The 27573-nt window shown below is 38.9% G+C and overlaps 1 long non-coding RNA gene across 3 annotated transcripts; it reads right to left on the reverse strand.

Moving 5' to 3' along the window:
• Positions 1-27498, reverse strand: LOC135279956 (uncharacterized). Of its 3 annotated transcripts, XR_010347103.1 has the most exons (4): positions 27402-27498; positions 23753-23864; positions 22371-22513; positions 1-1959 (listed from the first exon to the last, which is right to left on the reverse strand). It is a non-coding gene; the product is annotated as an uncharacterized LOC135279956 (long non-coding RNA). The 3 variants fall into 3 exon arrangements; XR_010347101.1 differs by lacking the exon at positions 1-1959 and having other exon boundaries at positions 18402-22513; positions 23791-23864; XR_010347099.1 differs by lacking the exon at positions 1-1959 and having other exon boundaries at positions 18402-22513.
• Positions 27499-27573: the final 75 nt, after the last annotated feature.

The following is a 27573-nucleotide window of genomic DNA, read 5'->3' on the forward strand; positions in this document are numbered from 1 at the left end:
CTTACAACAAATCATTGAGGAGGCAAATTTATGCAGTAGTGACTGACTGTTACACAATTAAATGTGATGGCATGAGGTATCAGAGTAACATGGAAAATTTGTCCATTGCTATACATTATGTAAGGGATGATTCATTCCTGAAAATATCTCAGAGAAGAGGTGCAACTCAATCATCTTCATGCCAACTGCACCTCTGACATGATTATTGCTCCTTTGAAAGCAGCTGAGTTCTTTTCTAGTGGCATCATTAATTTGTGCTATTATAAGGCCAGTCTGAAATTTATGAAGACGAGTTGGCATATAAATACACGTCCAGAAGGAATGTGAAAAGGAAATACATTGAAGTATGCATGATTTCAGGCATCTATTTCATTAAGTAGGGCATGTCTTGAAAAGAACATTTATGAAAATGTTCCAAATGGTGATTGCTGGGGCAATGGTGGCTTGGTGGGGTTTTTTTCGTTTTTTTTTTTTTTTTTTAAATTTTTGGTTGCTGTCATTGGCATGATGATAAGGAAGAAAATGAAGAAATATGAAAGGAGAAGCGCAAAACTGACAGCCTATCTTTTTAAACATTGATACATATATTTGCTATTCTAATACTCTATAATATATTGTTACAGTGGGAATTTCAATTGGTTCACCCATTCACACACATGGAGTAGGTGGATTTGAATAGTCTTTATTGGAACAGAACACTGTAAAAAAAACATTATAAAGCCTGTTCTCATAGCCAGGCAAAATTTTAACTTTGTAAAGTCTGCAACTGGACTACAGTTTTTTACTCCAGCATAAATCTCTGCTGGAAATACACTGGAAAACCCAAACAATGATTTCAGCTATTTTGATTGCAACATCCTAATGAAGTTTTCCTGCTTTGCTGGTTAGAGCCCTTTTAAGATTACCCAGTAAGAGACTGAAAGTAGTAGAAACATTATCAGATAGAAAGCTTTAAGTTGCTAGTGCTTTTTATAAACATCTTGTAAGTGTTTTATAAACAGGTCTCAGACTCCCATGACCCATTCACAGAAAATCTATGAGAGAGATAAAAGTCACCCCGTGTGAATCATCAGGAAAAACGTAAACCCCAGAGAAATTCTAGCTAGGTTCTGAAGTTCACAGTGTCTCAGGAGGACCCTCTGTATGAAGCTGAATCACAACCAAAAAAAAAAAAAAAGCTCTACTGCACGAATAGCACAGTAATTAACATTATCTATTTATCACTGCTTGCAAGGGCTTTTGTTTTCAAGAAATGTACTGAACTCTGATTAGAATCAGTGATGGAAATAGGAGAGAGTAAGCATAAATAATGTTTCAGGCACACTCTTTCTTTTAGGACATAAGAAAAGGTAAGACACACACTTTTTGCATCCTGCTGGGGTATTGATCAACCTTTTGCATCTTGAATGCTGTCGGCATCACAATAAAGCATTTCAGTCATTTTTGACTAGCAAAGCTTCTGGCACGGGTCAGAAAGACGAGGCAACAGATGCTGCACAGATAAGGTAGAATGTGTTCCCCACAAAAGAGTGAAAAAGTTTAAAAGCCACAAAGGAGAAGTGAGAGGAGAGAGCTACCTCCTTGCTCAGTGTATGGGTGTGGGTGAGTCAAGCGAACACAGAGCGGGAAGCTGGCTCCTGATTTTCCCAGCACACAGGTTTGTGCTTATTAGCAATTCCTTCTCCCTTTTGTGCAGGCACCAAGGCTGTGCTCTTTAGCTGTCTGCCAGCAGGACGGGGGTGGGGAGGGAGGGCTGAGGCACGCAGGACCCCTTCCCTGGGATGGTGGCGTGGGGCTGTCAGGAGTGAGCAGGCGGCACCGCAGACAATTGCAAGCAGGGGGAGAGTACATGCTTCTCTCGTGGCTCCCTTTGATGCCTGGATCAGATCGTCTCTTGGACCAGCAAACTCTAACACCTCTTCTGAAATCAGCTCCAACTGGTGATGAGCTACATCTGGCCTGTGAAATGAAAATAGCGAAACCTTTGATTGAGTCCAAGTTAAGTGGATCTTCATCATCTGCTCAGTCAACTTTTGCCAAGATGAATGATACTATGACAGTATTCTAATAATTTCTGAGGTGGGTTCCCTCCTTTTTTCATCCATCTGCAAAGAACAAACTGCAAACACTTTGAAAATTTACTGCTCTCTAAGGGAGAAATTTTGTTCTTTTCAAATACAGCCACAGCATTTCACTAACTGAAATGGAGTGTTACATTTAAGCCTGAATCAACCTAAAAACACAGACCTCAGTGTTGAAAGATGAATCAGATTTTTAAAATTTTCACAGTGCCTGTTTTTACATGGTTTGTATGTCAGTGTTTTTCCTAGACGCTGTTGTTATATTTGACTGGACCTGGATATTTCTTTTCAAAGAGGGTAAACTAGCCTGACAGAAACAATAGTCTCCCTTTGTCACCTCTACCACAAAGCAAATAAAAATATCTTCAATGATATGTTCACAATGGAGATTTTTAAATAAACAGAAACTTTGGCACTTAGAGGGCAGCTGTACAACGATCATTTGTGCTATTCTGCAAATTTTCTGGAAAGCACTGGGTTTCTGTACTTACTGTACAGTGCATTGACTCTCCAAGTGCTGAAGGTAGCTATTAAATGGCTCCAACAATTTTCCATGTGTCAGTATTTCAGTTCTTTAGAAGATATTCAGCAGCCATGCAAAGCAGACACCCAAGGCTTGCTTGCCACATTTCCTGTCTGTGGCAGGCACAGAACATTCCAGGACTCTGTTTCCCTCCTGGCCTTCCAGTTTCAGTGTAGGTCCTGGTATTCTTCCAAATGAGGTACCCAGATATCTACATACTGATAGGAAAACTCTGACACCTCCTAAATACAAGAGACTGTGACCCCCTGAAACCTGAACTTGTCTTTCCCTCTGAGTCTAGGGAACAGTGGACTCTTCACCTGCCTCAGTTCTGCAGAGAATGCAGAGAGCATTTGCTTCACAACACACATTTAAATTAGAGCGCAATTAAAGCCACAAGAAGTCAAGCAAATCAATACAACTGTCTTTTTGTCATGGAACCATGGTAAGATCTACTTTCTCTCAGCTCCCCACCTTATTGAAAATTAAGAGTTTTACCATCCTGCAAAATAACAGCCTAGGTGGCATTTCTCTTTCTCCCTGTCCCTCACAGTCTGATGTCACCCTGACTGGTTAAACACTAGCAGCTCTTTCCTGACACAGGAGAGTGGAATAATGCTCTAGCCTGTCACAGATTTCAGTGATGGGATGTTTCTTTTGCCTGCATCAAACAAAATCACTTTGAGCTTTGTTTTCCTTCAGCTGATGTAAGAGATCAGTGGTGTTGTCTGATTTTCCAAATAGCTCATTTGACACCATCTTTCCCCATATCCATCCTCTCACTGGCTTGAATTCCTTGCTTTCCTTTTTTCCTTCTGTGTTCCCTTTCCTTTCCACTTTCTCTTCACTCTTTCTTAATCTCTTGACTACTTTCACCTTCTCCAGTCCCACCTGCTGGCCCTGTCTGCCTGAGATCATTCCTGAGGTGCTGCTGGCAGTCCTTTTCCTATGGGAACTATAACCATGGGTTTTATTTACTTCCTCCTGCCCCAAAGATGGACTGCATCTGGCTTCCAAGCTCATACTGTTTTCTTTTGAAGATGCTTTGCTGCTGCCTTATGTCAGTATTTCTCCTGGACCATGATTTTCTTATGCCATGAGCTGAGATGGCACCTCACCACAGGGTTTACAGTTATTTAACGATGTTAGATTTGACCCAAATTGCTTTTCAGATTTTGGGGATCAGCTGGTGGGTTTGGTGATGCGGATAAGTGCTTTGAATAAAGGAATGACAGTTTTGAACAGATCAGTTTTTGTTAAATTCTAACCTGATATAATGCAGTCTCCAGCAATGGACATAGAAAATTGTCTTGTCTTTTCTTGTGTCTGGCCTTCAATAGTTGGAAACAATAGTACAGATAGATGGTTAAATAGATAGTTATGCATTACATTTTGTTATGGAGATGGAAAATACAGAGTGAAAAATTTTATCACTGGGATTATTCAGAGCCAGATTTTAGAGAGAAAGAATAGTAATTAGTCTCAGTTTAATCGCTGGTGGGAGATAGTTCACATTACCAAATGATTTGATGTTTCAGCACAAATGACAAACTGTGTTCAGAGAGGTCCAAGACTCTGTCAGCATGGCTGGAGACTAAATCACCTCTCCTCTTTAGAGGAGATTGAGTTGTCCTTCCAAATCAGGGTTAAGGTCATTGGCAGGGCAGTCTGAGAATGAGAGCATCTGTCTGAAATATACCTGGACTGTGGATGTATTCAGAAATTCAATTTCTGACACTGCCAGTCCCTTGACCTTCACAAGCACAAAAAGCCTATGAAAAGGAGAAAAAAAAAAAAAAAAGAAAAGAAAAATAAAGCCTTGATATTTTTGTTTCACTTCAGGTTCAAACTCCTGAATGGGCCATCAAGATCTGCTGGATATATTACAGAGCCAAAAATACTCATGCGCCATGCAGAAAAAAAGTACATGCATTTTATCTTAATTCTAGCATAGCTGCTCTGTTTCCTTCCTCCACATGCACACACCCCTCTGTCTGCAAATTATTTCAGGTTCTCCTCATGCTCCACTGATGACAGCTAGACATTTTCTAAAGTCCTTGAGCAATCATGCCTTGGAGTAAATACGCTGAAATCGCCACACCAAATAGACCAGCACAGGAGTCCTAAACACGTGTTTGAGTATTTTCCCCCACAGGCTGAGGTTGGGAGGGATGTTTTGCATATGCTGAAGTGCAGGGTTCCAGGAGCCTGGGGAACCCGTGTCCCTCGCAGCCGAGCGGCGGTGGCCGGTCCCGGGGGGCTGCAGCTCCCGAGGGCTGTGCTCGTGGGGACTACCTGCTTCAGCTCCACGCAGCAACAGTGAGAGCCATATGTGGAGCTGCAGGAAAACAGATGCTGTTTCTCCATTTGTGAAATCAAGTTGTTGGAAAGTAGTCAGATTTCCGATGTACAAGAGAGAGCTCAACCGATCAACCTGCAGAGACAGCGTGAGCTTTTATTTTAAGAAATATTTGTCAATATCTCCAAATTATTGGTGGATAGAATGGTGCAAGGAATAATGGTATGGAAATAATCAGCTGATAAATTGCTTTGATAATAGGCAGGTGATGATTTTGATGACCTGTGATTTTCATAAACAAAGGGGACGTGTGACCTGGATTTTGTCTGCCAGATCTGCTTCCAGGCGTACATTTCTAGATGTACTGTAGGTTTACTGTAGCATTTTGATTTATTATATAACAGACTTAACCACCCAGTTTGATTTCTTCTTACCACCAAAACAATATAATTCCTCTAGAATAAAATGAAGAGGGTTGTGTTCTCAGAGAAGCTTCAAACATCCTTGTGTTAAAGCCAAAATAAATAGCTTTTCTTTTATTGTCAACAGAAAATGTGTGCTATAGTAGCAAAATACCTAATTATTTTAAAAAAGCTAATGATCTAAAATGTTATTCTAAATCACTGTAACATAGTGAAACATAATTGTGTTCAATTTGTTGTCCTTATATGTGTTTTATCTTATCAGAAATGCAAAGATTTAAAGTATCAGCTGCCTCCAGAGTCTCCAGAGTGATAAAAATTGTCTTTTCTATTATTCTGGTTAACAGGACAATTTAAGATACTAGACACAAATAAAAAAGATTTACTGGAAAGTAGCAAGGAAAGAATTTTACCAGGATTATAGACTTTAAGACTCTCTGCCAAGCTCCCTAGGATATTTTGTCAGCATATTAGGATCCTTCACATTTCTCTGCAGTGCATCTATTTTCCACTGGTTCAGACCTATGGGAATCTGTCCTAATTTTAGCATTAGGTCTGCCTCTTTTCAGCAATATAGTTCTTCTGATGATTGTATAAATAATTTCAGATATTAGTTGCTCAGACTACATCTTGGATATCTAAAATAGATGGGGTAGGAGGTATGCAATCAAAAGCCAGACTCCAGTTTAAGTTTGTGGCAGAAGGTAAAAATTATGCCAAAATTAACTTCAAAAGATTGATCTGCATGAACACTTTGTCCATGTTTTTTGAATTTCTTTAATCAAATAAACTGTGTTGGGATGCAATTATTGTTAGGGGTGAGGATCATAGCCACACTGGTGCTGACTTTTGTGTTCAAACATGGACTTTTTTACAAATCATAAAAGGTGCAACAGTTCAGCTTACCTTGCCTTGGCTCCCAACCAACAATATTACACAAATTGCATGAATTAAGCTAACTCAATGTTAGTGCCTGGTGTCAGAATCCTCTAGCACAATAGGAATTTCTATTGAAAGGATTAAAAATAATCTTTGCAGAGAAGGAAGCACCTTCTCTGGTGCTGATCTGAGACCAGAGAGCCTCAAAAGCAAACCCTTGTATTCAATGACTTTGTCTCCTCTAGGCAGCAATATCTGCACTCTGGGGAGGTGTGTGTGGGACTGCACGCAAGCTTATCTGTTTCTCTCTCTTGAATACACACATGTGCAAACATGCCTACAACTAAACAAAGGGTAATGGCTTTAAACTGAGCAAACATAGGTTAAGATAAAATATTAGGAAGAAATTCCTTACTGTGAGAGTGGTGAGGCACTGAAACAGATTGCCCAGAGAAGTTGTGGATGCCCCATCCCTGGAAATGTTCAAGGCCAGGTTGGATGGGGCCTTGAACAACCTGGATAGTGAAAGGTGTCCCTGTCCAACACAGCTGCAACTTCAGTCATTAGTCTGGTTACGCAGAGGTCAGGGGAAATGTCAACCAGTCACTTGCAGTGTAAGATGCATTTTCCCCTGGACAGTGTGTTCAGGGCTCACTTAAAAGGCAGCCCATCTGTCAGAGTACAGGGCGATTGCAGTCTTTGTAGCCAATTACAAGTCACTTGTAAATGAAATTGAGTCTATCCCAAAAATACATTAAAAAGATTTAAACAATCCCATGAATGAGGCACTACCCTTGTGTGAGGCTACACAGGGTAGGTAAAATGGGTAGTCTCTCAGTCAGAGCACTGCTCTGTGCACTGTCAGTGCCAAGTTACTCCTGAGGATTAACTCTGACTTATAGAAATATTATTGACCTTGACTAAAACTCTTAGATTTTGTTTCTTGTTGTTGCATGTGCATGGGGTTGGTTTTTTTTGTTGCTTTTCTGTTTTAACTTTACATCATGTTGGTTTGGGGTATTTTTTTATCTAATATGAAATAAAGGAAAAACAGTTTGAATCATGTGTCCTGTTGTGGGGACCAAGTTAATTAAAATCCTGATGTATATATACAGCTGATACTCCTCACCCTAATGAAGAACATTAATTCTAGAACATGTGTGGCTGTAGTCACATTGCTACAAATTACTGGACTCTTTCCTTTATCTGTTTCCAAGAAAGTCTCCCCCGGTTAGTTAGGAAAAAAGAAAAATATGATGCCTTAGTTCTAAGCAGCATAAATTACATGCATCAATCAGAGGAAGCTTAAATTAAAATACACATTTGGCAAACAAATATGAATATGTTGATCTCATCTGTGAATCAAAATGATTTAATGCCAGTACTGACCCCCCACTGATCAACATGAAGGTCACTGCAAACTGCTTGATTCTCATTGAGAAATGTTGTCGTGTCTGTTAAAGATGCAGTTTTATACATTCCCTAATGCTCAATCTAATCGGTAATTCCAGTGTAGCAGAATTGATTTATTTTAGAAAGAAAATACTGAATTCATTTTTTTTTATTTATGTAATCCAAAACAGATAGCTAAATTAAAATGTTAAAAAAATACATGTGGTGGATGGGTCTGGGCTGAAGGCTTTCCAATGTGTTTATGATGTTTTCTAATCTAGAGGAATACTATTTGTTAAATAGAATGCTACACCTTTCAGATACCAAGTGACCATAAATCAGTCTTCCCTTATCATCCCGTTCATGTGTTCTGGCTATAGGAATAACTAGTTGTTTAACTCAATTATCAGGTGAAATGTGGCTCTGAAGGGATAATCCAAGGCCGGTAGGGTTGTCATTGCTCTCCAAAGGTCTCAAGCAAACAGATGAGTAGGACACCGGTTTTATTGAAACTTGAACCAGTTTTTGCCTTTTAAAATCTTTTTGCCTGCACTTAGAACTTTTTGGATTAGGGGTGGAGAAATCCATCATAGCCCCAGGGTAGATGGAACTGGGAAGGAGAGGGGCCACACTGTGGTGGGATAGTACACAAGGTCAGGAGGTCCTGATGGGAACAGAGGCAACAGGGAACCACATCAGAATTCAGCCATGGGGACAAAGTCGAAATTGAGACATAGGGAAAGAGGTGGGTCCAGGAAATATTCTTGCAGCCGACACAGTGGATAGAGTTAATGAAGTTTAGATACAGTCACACATGTATGGAAATGGAGTTTTCCCATAGGTATGAATGTTTTTACATTGTCATTTGTGAAAAATTGCACTTTCTAAGTAAACATTTCACACCTTTGCTGGGGACTACAGCAGTGGTGAAAGCCAGCTTCTCTGTTCTGCTAAAAACCAGAGTCCTTTTTTGCTTACAGTGAGAAATTAGGACTTTCAACATCCAAGACTCAACATTTTTCTTTCTTAGATAATCCTTGCCAGTGTCTCTACTTACAAATTATTTCCATCAGAGGATTTTTGCTATTTCTTTTGTTCTTTTTCTCCATGTAGAGCTGACACATTCTCCAAGGATATTCAATAATCAGGTCTTACCTTCTAAAACTCCCAATATCCCATCTATAGTGTGAAAACCTTTCAAAGCATACTCCACATTAAACTATCTACTGGGAAAAAGCAGGAAGAGACATCTTAAGAATGCATTTTGACAGGAACAGATCAGATGTTCACTAAGGAAGAAAACAATTTTGAAATTATTTTTTCACCTTGAACAAAGCTTGATTCATGAATCTTTGGCATTTGGATGAGAAGGAACAACAATTCACTCACCTTTTGTTTAAAAAATAAAACAATTAAAAGCATGTGCTATTGTAAGATGAAAGTGTAAGATGCAAATGAGCTGGTTGCATCTTGGGGTTTATTTAGGTCTCACTGGCCCTGATTAAATTCTCAAGTAAAGTATTGCAGAACAACGTTTTATGGAGGGATGATATTTTTGTGCTCTTCCTGCCACATAAACACACACCGCTTAATATAAGAAACCATAAAATTATGAGAACTGCAGTTTATCACACATCTTTGATTGCCTTTTCTAGCTCCCATTTTCTATTTTAGGTAGTTTCTTCCCTTAGTCCATCAGTCAAAAATCCCCGAGCAGCTTCTAATATCAATTGGATATAGAAACATTTCTCATTTCTTGATAAAGAGAGGATTTTGTCATTGTCAGCCCTGCACATCTGTACATAGAAGTCAAGCTGGATGGCCCCTGTTCAAGTGAGGTGTCTCTGAGTTCTAGGGATTAAAGCCTCTAATGTTTGTTCTGAAAGTTGGAGAGCATATAACTGTGGCTTTCAGGATGCTCTCTGGCACTTGCATTTAGACCAAGGCATGTTGAAATAGCAAGCCACTGAAACCTGCCCTGGATTGCTAAAAGGCCATTGTAGACACAGCTCAGCAACAAGGTGTGTGATTGACCTCAAATGAAGTATGAAGACACAAAACCAACTCTAACAGGACCATGGTGTGGACACAGCCACCTTCTCTGCTGCAGCATTTGCAGAGACAAGTAGAGAAGCAGAGCTGGCAATCCTTTTTTTTTTTCTTGAAATTTACTTTCCTTCTCTGAGGAAGACAGTTGACATGAGAAAGCATCCCTGATACAGTCATACTGGAGCAGAAACTGATGGTACTTCTGCAGTCTGTGCTGGAGTTTGGTGTTGTCACACAGGCAACTAAGACAATCTAAAAGGTCTGACCACTGCAAGTGAGACAATCCTTTGAACATGTACATCAATCCTTTGAACTGCACATGTAGAAACCCGTGGTCTTTGCCACTGCTTACACTTTAACCAACGTCAGTACCAGATGCTTACAGGAGCTGTATTGTTGAAGCTTAAGATAAAAGTGCTTTCAGTGCACCTTTCACTGCATAGATTAAGAAAGAAGAAAGAAAATAAAGTGGCAAGTCAGTAGGAGCTTGCAGGTGACTTTGCTTAATGAAACTCTACTTCCTTGTCAAAAGTAAAATTGTTGTAATGACAAATGCCTCTACTTTTTATCTGCTATGGTGTGAAAAAGGAAAGAATCTTTTCCTCCATATCATTTTAGTTTCTTTCAAGAGGTTCTAGTTTAGCTATTATTGTTTTTATTAGCCAAATTTCAGACTTTTTTCAAAGCAATCATTTCTATCTTTATTTGCAAGAGGAAGAAGAAAGATAGATTTTATCTGTTGCAACATATCAGAGTTTTTTGCTGAACAAGAGCCACAGAACATCATACTAAGATCTCTTTACTCAGCAAGTTGACTTTGGGATGAGTTTTGAATGCTTTCTGTTTGCTATCAGTCATGGATTTAGTCAAAACGAGAAATTCTCACAAAATAAACATTATCACTTGCAACATTGATGGATATTTATTTATCAGTAAAAGGAACATTGCGCTTTTATATATGCAGATTAGCTCCTAAATAATAAACAATTTCCCAGCTATGCGGCTAGAACTGGTTGATCAGAAATAGCTTTATGTTTTTGAGTGAGTTGACCTTCATCTATTGATCAAGGGTAGTTGGCAAGATCTTAAGTAATAACATTCTTGGCTTCGCACATCACTTTCATATTGATAGGGTGGAATTGTTTCTGAGTCCAATACTTATCTGCTAGTGAAATATGGGAACATATGAGTCTAGTCAGTCGCACCCAAAATATTGTGGAAGCTAGAAGCAACATATGTACTTCCTTGAATTTCTCCCACTAGTATGGAGCATTTGGAAATGCAGCGACTCTTTGGAGAGGCTCTTGCTCAGTATCTATCTAGTGTGTGGCATCCCCTGTTACAATCTGGAAATTGCTTAAACCGTTGTGGAAAATCAGCTGGTTGAGTGACAACACAAAACAAAATGAGTGCCCCAGCTAAATTTTCATTCCCAAGCCTTTAAAAACATCTCTGTTAACTCTACGAAGGCAAAATGAATTCATCTTCCTAAATGCCTTAAAAAGAAGCAAATAAGACCACTCTTCTCTTGGTGTGCAAATGCATCCTCCTAACAAGGGTTAGTCATCTTCTGTCACTTTCATCCTCAAAGAGACTGTTCTGTAGAGTGGTTTCTGTGCATTGCTGGGAAATAAAAAAGCCTTCAGCATCCCACCTGGCACCCACACTGGATAGTGGAAGAGAAAGAATTGCTCACTGTAGAGTTAACTTCTTACCCCTTCCTGACTTTTAGCAGAACAACATCACCCTCCTTCTTTAAATTGTATAGAAAATATTTTTTTTATTTGTTCCAATCTCCCTCTGAATACAAATCAGGGTAAATAGCTCTGCAATGGCTCTACAGCTAAGAGCTATTATCTATGTGTTTTGATCAGTTTTAACAGCAATGGTCTATAGACCTCAATTTCCTGTTCTGAAGTGCTAAAACTTATGAAAATAAATTCCAAGGCTTAGTAAGCATCCTTTAATCAAATAAAATTGTCAGTATGAATCTACCTATGCTAGCATAACCTTATAAAAAATGGTTGATAGTAGCTTTTTGCACTGTGAAACCTAAAACTCTGGTGTACTACAAATTTTGCAGGATAAATTTGATACATCAGTGGTGTTTTATGGGGTTTTTCCTTATTTACACCCTTTTTCTTCTTTTCTGTCTATTTTACAGTGTTTTCTCATCCTTCACTGTGTAATCCTCACCATTTTAATTATCTGTGTGTTTTATAAAATCATGTCTAATTAGAAAATTTTAAATTCCTCATTACAGCACATTCTCATGCAGAACTTGAAATAGGAATGATTATGAACTGTTTTAATAAGCACCAGCTTTGCACTATTAAAAAGATTGGAATTGTTGTTTATATCTGTATGCACATTAGTTTACCTCAAGATGTGCTAGATTACATTAATTATCTTTGCATCTGCAACAGAGAACTTCAATGATCAATGCCAACATCATTCCTCTGAATTTTTGAAAAGTTTTGTTTGTTTTTTTTTCTTGACAATGTGTATTTGCCATACAGGGAAATTTAGAGGGGATGGACAGAGCTTGCTGCTGGAACCTGCAAGACCACTGTGTTCCATTGTGCTGCAGACTAACTGGAAATACCTTTACCTTTTTATGAGGTGGGTGAAAAACTCTGATTTTGCAATTAGCTGTACTTTCATAACATTTCAATCCTGATCTGTCTCAAAAGCAGGCAGATTTATTGCAGCAGTGTCCCCATGTGGACTTCCACCAAAACAAATGTAGACCAACTGAATTTTGGCTCCAGTTTTGATGCAAACAAATCCTTACTAAGCAAAATACAAATAAATGGTTTAAATAGTTTTTAACCAAAGTGATTTAAGTAGGAATTTAGAGAAAATAACTGGCAGCCAGTATCTGGAATTAGCCTTCTGAAGCCTGTGCTCAGTCCCTGCCTGCTTAGTTCAGGCTGTACAAATCCCTGAAGCTGCTGTTGTCAGAGGTAGCATGTCTCTTACATACACAGATCAGCTCACCTAGGGACATGGTTTTCACAGTCTTGGTGGAAGTCTTCACAGCACTTGGTGTAAGTCTATAAACAGACTCAAGATACAAGGAAAAAATTTGCTTTATGGCTCGTGAGAGTAAGCACATATTTTCAGCTCCTTCTAGACTATGGCCAGAAACAAAGGTACTGCATCAAGCTGTCAAAATATTTTTCTTTTCTATTGTTGGGCATTTTCATGGCAAAATTTTTATTTTGCAGATTGAACCAGTACTGATCATCCCCTTGAAACCAATGGGATAAATTACAAAAGAACTTGCTGCTTCTAGGATCCAAGAGTACAGCAATCTAAACCCTAGTCAGTACTGAAGAACTTATTTAAATCATTTTACTGTATTTGCTTTTTTGTGAAAGTCTGCATTCAGACTGTAATTCCACAACATTTATTTGTTATTCAAAACAATTTAATGAATAATTCTGTAATAATTTGTCTCAGCTTATTGTGAATATTCAGGATTTGAAACATGAACTGTGATTGCTCTCCTAAATCAAATGCGGTTTTATTATTCCTTCAGTGAATGACAGTCTTAGAATCAAGTGAATGACTGGGGGAAAAAGAAAGGGAAAGAAGAGACTTAAACTTGAATATTATCCAGAATTTGCATAAATTACTTTTTATGGTGGGCACTCCTGCCATGACAAAAAACAGTTTGTTTATGAGAAGCAAGCATAAATGGCAGGCATATTGTTTAAATGCATTTGTTCAGCAATAGTGCATGCAGCCTGGAATTATACCGTTTGTTTATTTATTAGGTAAGGCCTAAAATTTTGTGGGAAACAAAAAGGGGAAAAGACAAGTAGCAGGTCTGCGGAGTCATTTTAAAAAAAACATTCTTGAAAAGGAATCCTCTGTACATTTAAAATCAGTTTAGATATTTCTCTCAGGCTCTGGAAAACATTACAACGCTACACTCAGGAATTTCAGTGATTTATGCAAATGTGAACATATACACACTCTAAATGCAATGATCTCAGAGGCAGAAGCTCCTGTTTGGCTGATTTTTACCTCCTGTTTGTTAAATTTCTAATTCCTGCATGCTTCTGCAGCAAGCCTTCCACTATTTTCTGGATGACTGAAAACTAAAGCTTGGCTGATCTCTCTTGAGTTTGGCCTGTGAGCTGTGATGTACTGATGCTCGAGGGTGCAGCTGACACCACTGCAGCCCCAGAGGCAGAGGTGCTTCTGCTGGGTGGGCACCAGGCTCAGACCTGATGCCTCCCACCACCCTCTGCCCTGGGGAGGAAACAAACTGCGTCTGTTTGTCCTTGAACATTCCTGGGCTGCACCAAAGGAAGCAGGATCTGGTGGTTTAACTCTGGCTGGATGCCAGGTACCCACCAAAGGCGCTCTGTCTCTCCCCTCCTCTGCTGGAGAGGTGAGAAAAAATATAACAAAAAGCCCATGAGTGGAGTAAGGGCAGGGAGGGATCAATCACTGTTTACTGTCCTGGGCAAAACAGACTTGGGGAAATTAACAGAATTCATTATGAATCAAAAACAAAACACGAAACTGAGAATTAAAATACATCTTAAAAACACCTACACATGACCAGCCCATCGAGGGAGATGATCAACCTCCTCTATTCTGCGTTTGCAAGACCCCACTTGGAGTACTCTGCCCAGCTCTGGGGCAACCAACACAAGAAGGATGTGGACTTGTTGGAGCAAGTTCAGACATGGGCCATGAAGATGATGAGAGGGATGGATGTCTCTTACGAGGACAGGCTGGCGGAGTTGGGCCTGTTCAGCCTGGAGAAGAGGTTCTGGGGAGATCTTCTAGTACCTTCCAGTACCTAAAGGGGCTATGAGACAACTGGAGAGGGACATTTTACAACAGCATGTAGTGATAGGACAAGAGGAAATTACTTTAAACTGGCAGAGGGTAGGTTTATATTGGATATTAGGAAAAAATTGTTTCCTGTGAGGGTCTTGAATACGCACAGAGGGGGCAGTGAGCAGGGCAGGGGGAGTGGGTTAGAGGGCATCCTGGCTGTCAGGGCTTCCCACGGAAGCCTATGAGAGCAGAGCTGTGCAAAACGTGCTGCAGACTGGATGTGGCCCAGGAGTTTTTGCACACAAAGCTTCATATGCTTTCAGAGCATATTAAGGCAAACAGCCTTCTCACAGTTTAGATGTGATTTACGGTCAAAATGATGTGAGCCACAGAAAAGGTATGACCAGGTAGCAAGTCCCTGCAGCAAACCAGTGACTCTAGGACTGCTGAGGACACAGAGACTAAAGAAACATCTCTGACAGCCTTTAAAATGTGTTACATGATGGTGCTTGTGACCCTGCCTTTGCCCCAGGCTATGCTATAGCTGCTAGAATTTCAAATCTCGTTCAGTGAGTGGTATCTGAGCAAAGAAAATAAATAGGTTTGGACATTATACATTTTCCGACTGGGGAAAGTTTACTTTTCCTCAACTTTTTTTCTCTCGTGCTTTATTTTCTTTCTTTTCCTTTTAATATTTGAAAGCCTTATTTTTCACATTAAAAAGTCATGTGATTACTGGTATCTCAGGTTATAGAATCCCAATGGCTTAAAATGCCTTCATCTGTTAAGGATAGAGACTACCACTTTGCCATGAAAGCTTAATAATATTCATATATTTCAATTTTTCACACACAAAAAAATGGGCATCAACATTTTCTGAGCATATTTTATTAAGACCAAAACACCGACTTTGAAATTAAAGGTCAGAGATTTTCTGTTAAAAGCCAGAAGAGTGACACAACCAACATGATGGTAGCACAGCATACCTTGTACCATGCTCTGATTTAATCCTGCTCCTTTTGTCCACATCTTTGGGTTTTGCTACATTAAGTGTTCTTGCTAGATGTGTGTGGAGAAGGGGGCAGGAGGCTGGAAGGAGTGTTTTTTTGATTTTAACAATAATATCCTTCTTCCATAAAAGATATGAAGCAGAAGACTGAACAGAAAATCTAGCTATTTTATTGCCCCAAGGCATTATTCATTTTCCTGACACATTATGTTTTTAATTAAAATTGCACATGAGTTAATTAAAATGTTCATTCAGCTTTTGCTTTTTTTTTTCTCCTTGCATGGGTGCCTTGTTACTCTCCTAGCATTTTAGTAGGAGGCCGTTACATTTCAACAAACTGCTGGCTTTATCAGCTCAGACTTCTACTGACAGACTGTCATGTTTGCTACACCTTTTTATCTCAGATGTTCTAATTTTTTTAAGTACCTTCTCTAGTCTGGGGACTGGTTGGTTGGTGTTTTTTAAAAAAAGTCATTATTATTATTACTATTAATAATAACAACAACAACAATAATTAATTTATATATTTATTTTTTTACTTATCTATTATTATACTTATATACTTGCACCTTCCACTAGTGCTTGGGCTCAGGTTTATTAAGGAGACATTGTCAGGAATGGGCAGGAAGGTGAACCAGAAGCGGAGAACACTGTCAAAACTCACTCTTATGGAACCTGCTCAGATTAATCTGCTCAGATTAAACTGCAACACCAGTGCACAGTACCTTGGGAGGAACACTGAAGAAAAGAAGCATTCAGAGAAAGTAATCATCAGAATCCTGCAGGCACCCTACTTATACTGATGTATGTGGAATCCTTCAGATTTATGGATTATAGGTACTGAGTTTTTGACCACTGATTTGGAAAAAAGAAATTCTAGAAGATAGACACACACTTTTGTCCATCTGGTCTTGTCTTAAGCTCTATTTTTAAAAGGTATAGCAGGACTTAAACAGTTTGAGAAAGTGTTTCTTTTTCAGCTGAAAGTGTTTTTGGTGGTATATTAGGAAGGGGAAGAGAGATTTCTTAAGCAGAGGACTAGCAAAAACTGCTTTACTCAGTTTTCAAGGAACCTGCTTCAACACTAAAAATTCCTAAGTCGTGCGTGGAAGTTTGTCCTGTTTCCTTTGTGCTGGCTACACAGCCTGTTGAAATGCAGTTATTTCCCCCAACCAGAGTCACCCGTGCTGACTTTGGGAACTGAGCCAGTGTAGAAAGAGTTCTCTGTCCCAGGTGTTAACCAGCCCCTAGAAAGGAACAGATTTCACAGATGGATCATCTCTGCTTTCCACAGAGGTTGTAAACGGTGCACTTGTTAAATTTACCCTTGTTGAGTGTCACAAGTCAGAAATGTGTACAAGGCAAATAAACCATAGCCAGGGTAAAAGGTAGAAGGCATGTCAAACAAATGTTTTCTGAAGAGGTGTACAGCAAGCTGTTGTGCCTTTGGTGAAGTCTTCAAAGCCTGCAGAAACACATGGATGTTTGTAAATAGCACCTTGCATCCTGGCTGCTGCAGTGGCAGGTGCCTGGACAAAACAGAGCCTTTGAGCCCAGATTTATGCTGTGGGTAAGTGTCACGCACGCCTCCTAACAGCAACACTGAAGCCAAGCTTGAAAATCAGACCTCAAAGCAACAGCTCCCATAACTCAAATAGAGAAGGAGGGATGGGCTTAGGGGTTCAAACTCTGGGCTCAGCTAATATGCATTAATGCCATTTGCTTTTTTCACACAGCATGAGTTAAGGACAGGCTGTCAGCTGTAACTTTGAGCTTCCTGGATGCTGTCAGCTCTTTTCACAACCTTCATATTACTGAAGTGGAGCTTTTTACATTTTATTCTTTGACTTCTTGTTGTATCTTCATGAGAATAATGTGATTTCGGGGGAAGTGTTGAAAGGTTTGAATGTGGTAACTAAACATTTACAAAAGATCTTTAGCCTGAAATATGTAAATATATTTCTCTCAATGGTTCAGATAGCAGTGTTTAATTTTGCAGAAAAATTGCAAAGTTTTTTTTAATTTTTTTTTATACTGAATTTATGCTCTGATGAAAAACCCTTCAATTCAGGAAGCAGAAGAAATTATTTATTTTTAAAACTGTCTTAATATGGCATCTTAGATATCTTGCAAAGGGTGTGAAAGATAAGGTTACCAGTCAGGAATAATGTTTTACAACATCATTACCCTGATATCACCCAAAGCAGCTTTCTTTGAATCATTTTGTTTGGTATATATCTATATTTTGATTCAAATAATACCCTCCTTGGTTATACTAATATTGCCATGTGATGTTTACTTAGGTATCAAGAACAACTTCACTGAAACTTAGCAAATAAACACTATTGATTTCTAAAAGGTCCTTTCGTTTTAAAACATACCTTGATTTTTTTGTTGTAAGACTATTCTTAGTTCACAGCTTACTAAAAATTTGCTCCTTTATTACTTTATATTATCTACAAATTGACTAGAAAAAAGCCACAAAAGGCATAGAAATGAAAAACCTTGAATACTCTCTGGAGTTCTGGGCCCCATAATTTAAGAATGATGTAAAGGTCCTTGAATGAGCCCAGAGGAGGTCAACCAAGCTGGTGTGAGGGTTGGAAGGCTGTGAGGAGCAGCTGAGACCTTGGGTTTGTCTGCTTTGGAGGATAAAGGGAGGCTCAGAGGTGGCTCTCTCCAGCTTCCTGAGGAGGAGAAGCGAAGAGCAGGGTGTGGATCCCTTTTTTCAGCGAGAGAACACATGGGAATGGTTCAAAGCTGCACATGGGGAGGGTCAGACTGGACACTGGAAGCATTTCTCTACTGAGAGGGTGGTCAGACACTGGAACAGGCTTCCTAGGGAGGTGGTCAATGCCCCAAGTCTCTCTTTATGGCACTTCCATTTTCCATTACTTTCTGACTTGTGGTTGTTTTTTTTTTTTTTTTTTTCTTTCCTCTCTCTATTTCCTACTTTTACTGCAGTCTTCTGGTCCTAGTAAATCCCTAGCCCTTCACAGACCAAGTGCCTGTCCCTACCACAGACAGCTGTTTGAAATTGTTACACATTTGTGTCAGCAAAATTCAAACATTTTGTTAAGTTGCATTATTTTTACCAAATTGTTCATTTAGGAATATTAAAATGCTTTAAAGGTATACTGGAACAAACTGAAGTATTTTTCTTCATCATTTTTAAACACAATTTTGAGTTTGTGGGTTTGTAATAATTAGTTCTTGGTTATAAATTTTGTTTAACACCAGTGAAAACAAAGGTTTTATCCCACAGATTTTGTAATAGTTCATCATGCTAACAACATTTCAAAAACACTGGTTTTGAAATGACCTGGAACATTTTTCCAACATTTTAAAAGGACTCTAAAATTAAAAAAAAAAATACTTTTTATCCTTATTTTTACACCCTGTAATCTGTGTACCTTGAACTTCCCACACAGCATCAACCTTTTGTGCTTTCATGTAGGAAAAGTCAACATTTAATCATAAAAGGGTTTGAGAGTCTATATTAAGAATACAATCTAACTTGGTAGCTGCTGTTTGAGATCCTGCACGCTATGAATTTCATACAGTAGAAATTAAAATCTGGTATAATTTCATGACCCATATCACCTTCCTTCTCACAGATTCCAACAGTGTGAAGTTATTTCCATAAAGAAATGTGGGGATATTGTAGGAAGCAAACTGGATTTACCAACAGTTCAAAGCTGTGGTGAATATTACGTTTAAAGCCAACTCCTCTTATTATAGATACGTTTAACACTTCCTGAAAATTCCCTTCAAAAAAGTAACAGTAATTTTCATCAGCTCTGGGAAAAGAGTCATCAAGTATCTCCAGGTGTAATGTATTTTTAGTAGAACCACCCAAACTGTTAGCTGCAGTTGTGAACTCTGCTGAGGAAGTCTCTCGGCGCTGCGGTGGCAAGCTATCTGCCCACAGGCAGTTTAAGTGCTCCACATAGAGGTGCAAGACCTTAAAAAAAAATCTAAAGCCATGCCATAAACAGGCAACATTTTTAAAAAATCATTTTCCCCAGTGTGGAAAAGGATGGAATAATAGAAACAAACTGTTCTGAGAAAGGAGCAGCCTGAGGACACCGGCCTTGCTGCAGGTCATTGGTCCTCCCCTGCCCTACCTCTCATTTTCTCACACAGGCTCTTACCTAATTCTGGCCCTGCAGAAGCCCCTTGGCTTTCCTCTACTCACTCTCAGTCTCCCTCACTCCCTTTATGCTTTCCTAGCAATTCCCAGGAAGTTATTTCCAATAATCACCTAATTTCCTGCATGAAGCAGCACAGGATGCCCCAAGACTCCCATCATCTTGCATGACCACTTTTAGCCTGCTCAGACCTGTAAAGTCCTGCTGCTCTCTGCCCTTGTAGACACAGAGGTTAACAGAGACTAAGCAACTTTGCTTAATTGTCAAACTCCAGCCATTTAATTCCTGAGTCTGGGAAAAGAGGATTTTGAAGAAGGACATAAATAGCCCTCTCACATTTTCCCCCATTAAAGGGCAGATGTGAGATGAGAAGAAACTCCAGACTGGCCCCAAAAGCTTAGCTCTGTCAGAACAGATTCCTTTTAGAGAAAGTTTCCTCACCTAGAAATGTGGGAGAACAAGCAAGTAAACAAACAAAACTCCAGCCACCTTGGACACATTTCCTGCCTGCTCACAGATCATCCTGCCTAAGCACAGCAGTAGTGACAGCCCCTGGCCAGGCCATGGCAACACCATCCAGACCTCCTGGAAATGCAGCAGGTGGTAACCTCTGCAAGGGAGATAAAGACTTGGAAATGGCAGTGATTTGTACCCTACGGAGATAACGCAGACTCACTGCTAAGAATGTATTGGGTTTTTTTCTCTATTTGTTCACTCAGCTTGAGTAAAGCCATTTGGGGGGGCTTTTTGTTTGCTTTTTTCTTTTTATTGCTTTCATTCACCTACATCATTCAAAACTAAAGCCTTGCTAGGAATGAAAATATGGAACTGAAAGTACTTTTTTTTTTCTATGCACAGAGTGACAGATCCATGGTGCAGGCTTGCAGTTATTTCTACCTATATGAAGATGCAGCAGGACCAAAGGAGAGCTGTCACCCCCTAAACTCTCAAGCTGTCAGTACAAATGGGTTTGCTTCTATACTTAGAGAATTTGGGGTTTCTGTGTATGTATTTTCATCTTTTAAGTTCTCAATAAATATGGATGGTCTCAGACAAGTAGATAAATAAGACAATAAAATATCTGTTTTGCTGTTCTAAATTTCACTATGTATAGTTTTAAGGCCTTGCTGCATTTCTCACTCCAATTTATGCCCCCATTTTCCTCAGTAGGTATGGATAGCAGGTTTACTGACTGACTTGCCAGTTGTATATGTTCAACAGCTCTAACTCAATGACATCACTTATTAGGGAGATAAATGAGGGCAATTAAGCATCATGGCCATAACTGGTGAAACTTTCTGCAATGAGAGCATTATTAAAATGACAGAGTGCTTGTCTGTTCCTGCCCAAGGTGTATGATTCAGCCTCTTTCCTTTGCCTGGTAAAGTGACCCCCAGCAGCACTTCTCCCATGCATGGTTTCTACGGAGCTATATATCACCTCTCGTGTAAACTGGCAATGTGTATTGATTGATGTCCACTTCATTTTTAAGAGCCATCTTCTTCTATGTTATTTAGAGTTAAACAGGACAGCTGATAAACATTACAATTTAGTTCATGTTTGCCAAACTACTCACTTAAATAACCTCCTCAGATGCTGATAAATGGCACCTTCGGAAAGAATAGCTGTTACTTTTTTGCATAATATACTGGTGTTTAAGGCTTTTTATAGTATACCATACACACAGCCTTGCTCTATCATTCAAAACCCAAATGACATTTTCTTAAAATGTTTCTTTTTAATCCTGTTTGGCTAATGTTTCCAACAATTTTTAATGTGGGATTTGAGCAAAGGAGGGAAATTGCCATGAGAAGAGGAAAGTCCATTTTGGAAAAACAGAAACTAGGTTTCGAGTTAGAGCTTGTTTCCCTTAAAAATTAGGTTCTCTGTTTTGGGCAGAAATGTGGCTATAAAGAACTGGAAAAATAAGACCATCGCAGGAAAAAGAAACAAGTAGGAGTAATACATGGAGAGAGATAAAGATGGTCAAATATAGTCTGAAGAAGCAAGGAAAAAAAAACAGAGAGGACAAAACCTAAATATAAAACATTTATGATGCAATGAGAAAACACAAACTAGACAGAATGCTCCCAGTAGCACCAGAATATAAGGCTGAGCATCTTTACCAGTCTGGGGCATCCCTGCCTCTCCTGCCTTCCTGCAGGGGGGACGTGATCTGCATCCTCATGCCAGAAAAACCCCACCATCTCACAGGGAAGGTGATTCCAGCATGGGAGCCCTTTAGGCTTTCTTTGGAGCCCTGCAGACCCACTATGCATGTATGGAACACACACAAAATGTGTATAGATGAAGCAGCTGTGATGGCAGATCCTTGCCCTTTTTAAATGTCATAAAGTAAATGTATTGCACAGGCTGCGATGTGGCTGGCAAGAAAATGGAGACAATGTCCCTCGACTCTTGGATTGAAATGCTTCATTTTACAGAGCACATGATTTACCTGTGGTTTGTATCCTAGCACACACTGCCCAGAGCACAGTGCCCAGAAGCCTGTTTCCAACACAGCTCCATGGCCAGGAACATCAGGGAGGGTGGAATGGCAGCCAGGAGCAGTGGGGTAGTGCAAGCTGAGGCCAGCTGCACCCTGGCCCCCAAGAGCTGCCTGGGAGAGGAAACCTGAAGAAAAGCATCACTTCTGAGCACTCTCTTCCAGGTGTGTGAAGAGGAATAGAACCCTGGGGTCAAAAAACAGAGAAGAAAAAGAGGCAAATCAAGGCTGGGTTTGAAAACAGACAGGTACCTACCTTGCAAAGTTTTTGCAGATATGTTCAGCAGAATTAAGAGCAGCCATCCTCTTCCTTGTTGCTCTGTTTTCTAGATGTTAGGAGACTTTGAATGCATTTATTACCATTCTTTGCATCCCTGCAAGTCTGCTACAACGGCAAGCCTATGGAATTAAGGTGCAGAAAAAGATGGAAATTAATTAATAATTCATCCTTTAGGCTGATCTTTAAATGTTGTTTTACATTTACAGAATTAAAGGTGTCAATAGTTAAGGAGAAACATACAAAGGGACTCTAGGAGAAGAGGTGTGTTCAGGCTGTGACAGAAGGCACAGACAGCAATGGGATAGGGGCAGCTAAGGTGTGTGAAATGAAGAATGTATTTTTATGTGCTCAAGAATGTGCCTAAATTATGAGAAGGAAAATGGTAAAACAATCACAAAGAACCATCATAAGGAATATAAGAATAACCATGCCACATCAGACCAACTGCCCATCTAGCTGGTCTCTTACATGTCACAGCAATATTTAAAAATGCATATTAAGCCACCTCCTGCACTGGAAATAATGTGCTAGCCAAAATGAGCAGGCAGTCAGTGTAGCTCCTTCTTTAAGATAGTATTGCTCATACTGTTAGAAAATAATTTATTCTAATGTAATGTGACTGAATGCTCTCATAAGCACAGAAATGTTTTATACTTTTGCTTAATCCTGCTGATTTTTGGCTTAGTAATATCTATGAAAAGCATTACATTAGTTAATAAGGAGCTACATAAAGACAACATTAAACTTTGATCACTGTTAAACTATCTGCAGTTCAGGTTCAATTATTGCTCTCATTTTATACTTTTGAGGAAAAACATATAATTTTTTTTTTTTTAAAGACTGGAGACCAACTGTGTTTGTGGGGAAAATGTTGCTTCTCTAACCTCCACTTTTTGCTTACCACCCCAACAGTCATCTTTCTCCTCAATGAGCCAGAACCTCTTTGCTGTCCATGGTCAACAGTTTCCTTTGCTGTTGGCTTCAGCCAAATAACAAAGCCAACTCAACACTTACGTTTCTTAACTGGAGAAAAAGCAAGAGGGTAGTGGTTGTTGCCATTGTTATTTCACTGAGGATGCTATCCATATTTACCATATGGTGCTATAAAAATGCAGAACTCCATAATATGTGTCTTTATTGTTTCCTACATGAGCTAATACACTGGGAAAAATATCAATGCCAGCAAATATACATGTTCTGTGTTTTCTCAAATCTATCTGTGTTTTTTGAATCAGACAGCCTCTGTCATGAAATGAAATCAGTATTCTTGTGTCATAGATTTACAGAATAATAAAGAAAATCTGTTTAGGAAGAAGTAGAACATACATATTGCTTTAAGTTTGTAAGAAAGTTGTCACCTGTTTACTTCTATCACACCTTTAACCTTGGATGGTACCTGTTACATCTCACTTGACCTGCACTATAGATAAGTTCCTGCTCCCTGAAGACTGATGAAATTTCAACTCTCACCTGTGAAAAAAAATTAATTTAGCTATATAGATGCTAAAGGATAGATACTTCACTAAGTGCCCAGCTTTAAAATGGCACAGTACATAATGGGATTCTCATATAGCCATAGTTCAGATGAAGGTTTTATTCTTATTCCTATGAATGGGAAAAAAAAAAGTTTGGATCATTCTCTTTCAGAAACAGGTTAATAATGCAAACCCAGAATAGAATGGTCTCACAACAAATTATAGCACAGATTATTTTATAGGGAGTTTATTCAATAACAGAATTTAATACATTAGTACCAAGCCATCACTTTATTATATACATTTCTCTATGCAGTTAGAATTCACCCTGTGCATTTAAAATTTGTCCTGCACAGTGAATAGATTTTCATTAAAATATTTAAAATAAATCTTATATTTTCTCAGGAGCAATGAGGAGAGGTAGGTGTCACATTTTGCATTTCACCTCCATCCTTTTGCATTTTGATGTAAGGCAGCAGAATGGCTGCTACTATTTAATTAAACAGGAATCTGGATTAACTCCAGCTGTGGGCTGTGTAATCAGGCCTTGTGAGTGTGTTCAAAAAGGGGTGTTTTCCCTGGCTCATATTTCATTCCCGCATGGAAATCTGCTCTCACTCAAACCTGTCCACATGCTGCAGTAAATGATTTTCCCTCCCTTCTGAATCATATGTTTAGGCACCCCCACTACAATTCTTTGAAAAGAAACAAAAAGGCACAAACAGCTTGACTGGTCCACTTACACTAACTACTATTTAATGATGAGAGGCTTTGCTTGTTCATGTATAAATCTACCATTTATTCAAGTTTATACCGTAATGACTGCAAGATCTATTAAATTGTTTTGTGCAGATTTATGTTATTCTCTCCAGATGATGACAATTTAATTGCTGTTGCCCATGGCTTAAGATGAGCTCAATTCTCAGAAGTGAATTTACCTTGCCTTGAACATGCATATCACCAGCATGGATGTCAAACACACTTCTGATTCTTTCTACTTCTCCAAGTACTTTTACTACCATTCAAAATGATAGATTATACACAAAATAAACATGAGTCTGGCTGAAAATACAATTTTTTTTTGTCCTAATAGAGCAAAATTATCCCAAACCCATATCTATATTTTGTGGAAAGTTTACCCCATCCATGAACATCCATGTGTTCAAGTCTGAGTATAAGCGAGCAACAGTGAAAATGTGTGTATAAATTCATGAACTGGCACATCCATGAGAGTTTGTGATCATATTTTATTTTCAATAGTCTTTTCTGAGTATGCATTTTGCCTCTTTATATGTCATCATTGATCTATGGTGGTGCTTTTGACAGAGTATATCTCAACCAACGTAAGAGACAATTGTCAAATAGATGTTGCTCATTGTTCATTTCCATAGGCTGGACATCTTTTTGTGGTAATTTGATATGGCAAGTTTTCTCAAGCTATCAGCAGAGATTCAGACTACAGATGATAATGAAAACTAAATCAGAGTTCATCATGCATAAAAGATTCTGAAACTTTGAATTTTTTAAATTTTGTAGCTTGTGTGGAGGTTACAGATGGGTAAACTCAAAAACGTTTGGCCTTACCACAATATTAGATTTGCTGGCCAAACATCACCTGCCAAAACAAACTAGAAATAAATGGCTCTCCATTTTCAGCAGAACAGAGCCATTTTCCCTCCCTTTTTTATTTCTATTTTAGTCTTTCTTCCAATCCACCAGCATGAAATGACTGTTAAATGTAATTCTGGAAAATACATCCAAGTATTTTAGACTTTCTGATAAATTTTCTCAAGGACATTTGAAGTGGCAGTTTTGATCACTACAGGTTGCATATTTGAGTTATACAGAGTCTTACAGAGAAAAATAGTTGCATGTGGCAAGACATTTCTTTGTCTGCCATATAGTCCCATAGTCAGTCTCTGGGGAAAGTGAAATTTTAGATCTCACTTTCTTTCTGTTCCTAGGGATTTTTTTTAATTGAAGAAACAAAATTACTCTACATTTTATTTTTGGTCTTCAGAATGTTATCTAATTTATTATCTAATGGTGTTCTTCACTGTTTTTCCACCTACCCTTCATGCCAGTCCTTACAAAAAAAACTAGTATTGCAATACTTGTCTCTATAATGTTTCTCATCAAGACAGTGGGTGAGGAAGTCTTAATGTCAGTCCTAGAATCTTCTCTGATGAGATTCTAATTAAGTTTCCAGTATAGAGAAAATGAGAAAATCACAGCAGTTTAAAGCTTAACCTTGAAGGAAGCTTGAGCAGATATGAATAAGACTGTTTCTGAAGGATGGCCGGAGTGCAGTTGCAGGCGCTAATGTGAAGCGAGGCATGTTCAGTACATCACCTTTCCACACTGTTAAGTGGAACAAGTCATAGTGCAAGTGTATGTTCAAGTCCTTGAGGATGTAAGAAATACTCTTGCTCTTGAAGGAAATGGTGGTGACCAAGGCAGTTTAAATGAAATCATATGGTCAAGAGTACTCTCTGTAGTTCGTATTTCTGTCTCCAAGCCAGGTCATGGTTTGACTGTACCTACATCATTTCTCTGTTACCAGCTCTCACCTGCCATAAACAACCAGATAAGTTTGTATGACATCTGAATTTTTGCAGCAAACTGAGATTTATGATTGCAGATATATCTCATTCTGGATGGAGAGCTGTTTGTCTCAGATTTTATATCATGTTCACAATTCTTATATTTAATTGCATATATATATATGTATAATGCAACAATTACATATATGCTGCATTCCACTCATTTGGAGATCGGGAAGGAAAACTTGAGGTGAAAAACAGCTCATACACATTCTTATGTACTATCCTTTTATCCTTCTTCTGAGTGAATAAACCCAGAGACTGCTCTGTGCAGATATACTTCAGCAACAACTTGCAGCTTTAACAACATTCCAGATTTTTGCCTCCACCTCTGTTTCTGATACTGCTGTGCTTTTTAGCCTCAAAGACAGCACAAGTCAGCCAGGCAATCCCGTGACAAACTCCACTAAGGACTTCACAGTTAACAAAACAATGAATGAAACATCATTCTGGCACACAGAACAGCTTTCTGCTGTCTTCTGCCGCCTTTGATTTTTTTTTCCCCAAGTGGAAAAGCAACTTCAAAAACAAGGTGCTGTCATTTTAGCAAAGGAGAATTAGGACTGTGAAAGGATGAAGTGTCCTTGCACAGAAAGACTGCAGCTAAAATTGTATCAATATTCCTGTTATAAACTGATAAACACAGAGCTCCGTGAGGTCAAGTTGTACATGCTTGAGCTGACATGCCAATCTGCCAGCAGTCATATGGTTCTCATATGGCGACACGCCACAGATGCCAGGAAAATGTGAGAAGTTTCTGGCTCATTTCATTTCACTCTCCTGAATGCCATGTTTGCCTGCACACACACACACACACACACACACACACACACACACACATACACACACAGAGAGTAGATTTTCTGTTTATAATAGAGCTATTGTAATCCATGTATTCCCATTTTCTTAAAGGACTTGCAATAACTCACCCAAGCTGATTCCTGAGACTTCATAGCAAGTCTTGTCTTGGAAATGAGAGCAGGTTTGTTGTTTTCTTTTTTGGTGGTTTTTTTTTTGGTTTTTTTTTGCAAGCCTTCAAAACACTCCCCTAGCCATTTTTAAATGACATCAAAAGACAGAATTAGAAAAAGAGACAGACAA

This window comes from Passer domesticus, chromosome 1, assembly GCF_036417665.1.
Source record: "Passer domesticus isolate bPasDom1 chromosome 1, bPasDom1.hap1, whole genome shotgun sequence".
NCBI lineage: Eukaryota > Metazoa > Chordata > Aves > Passeriformes > Passeridae > Passer > Passer domesticus.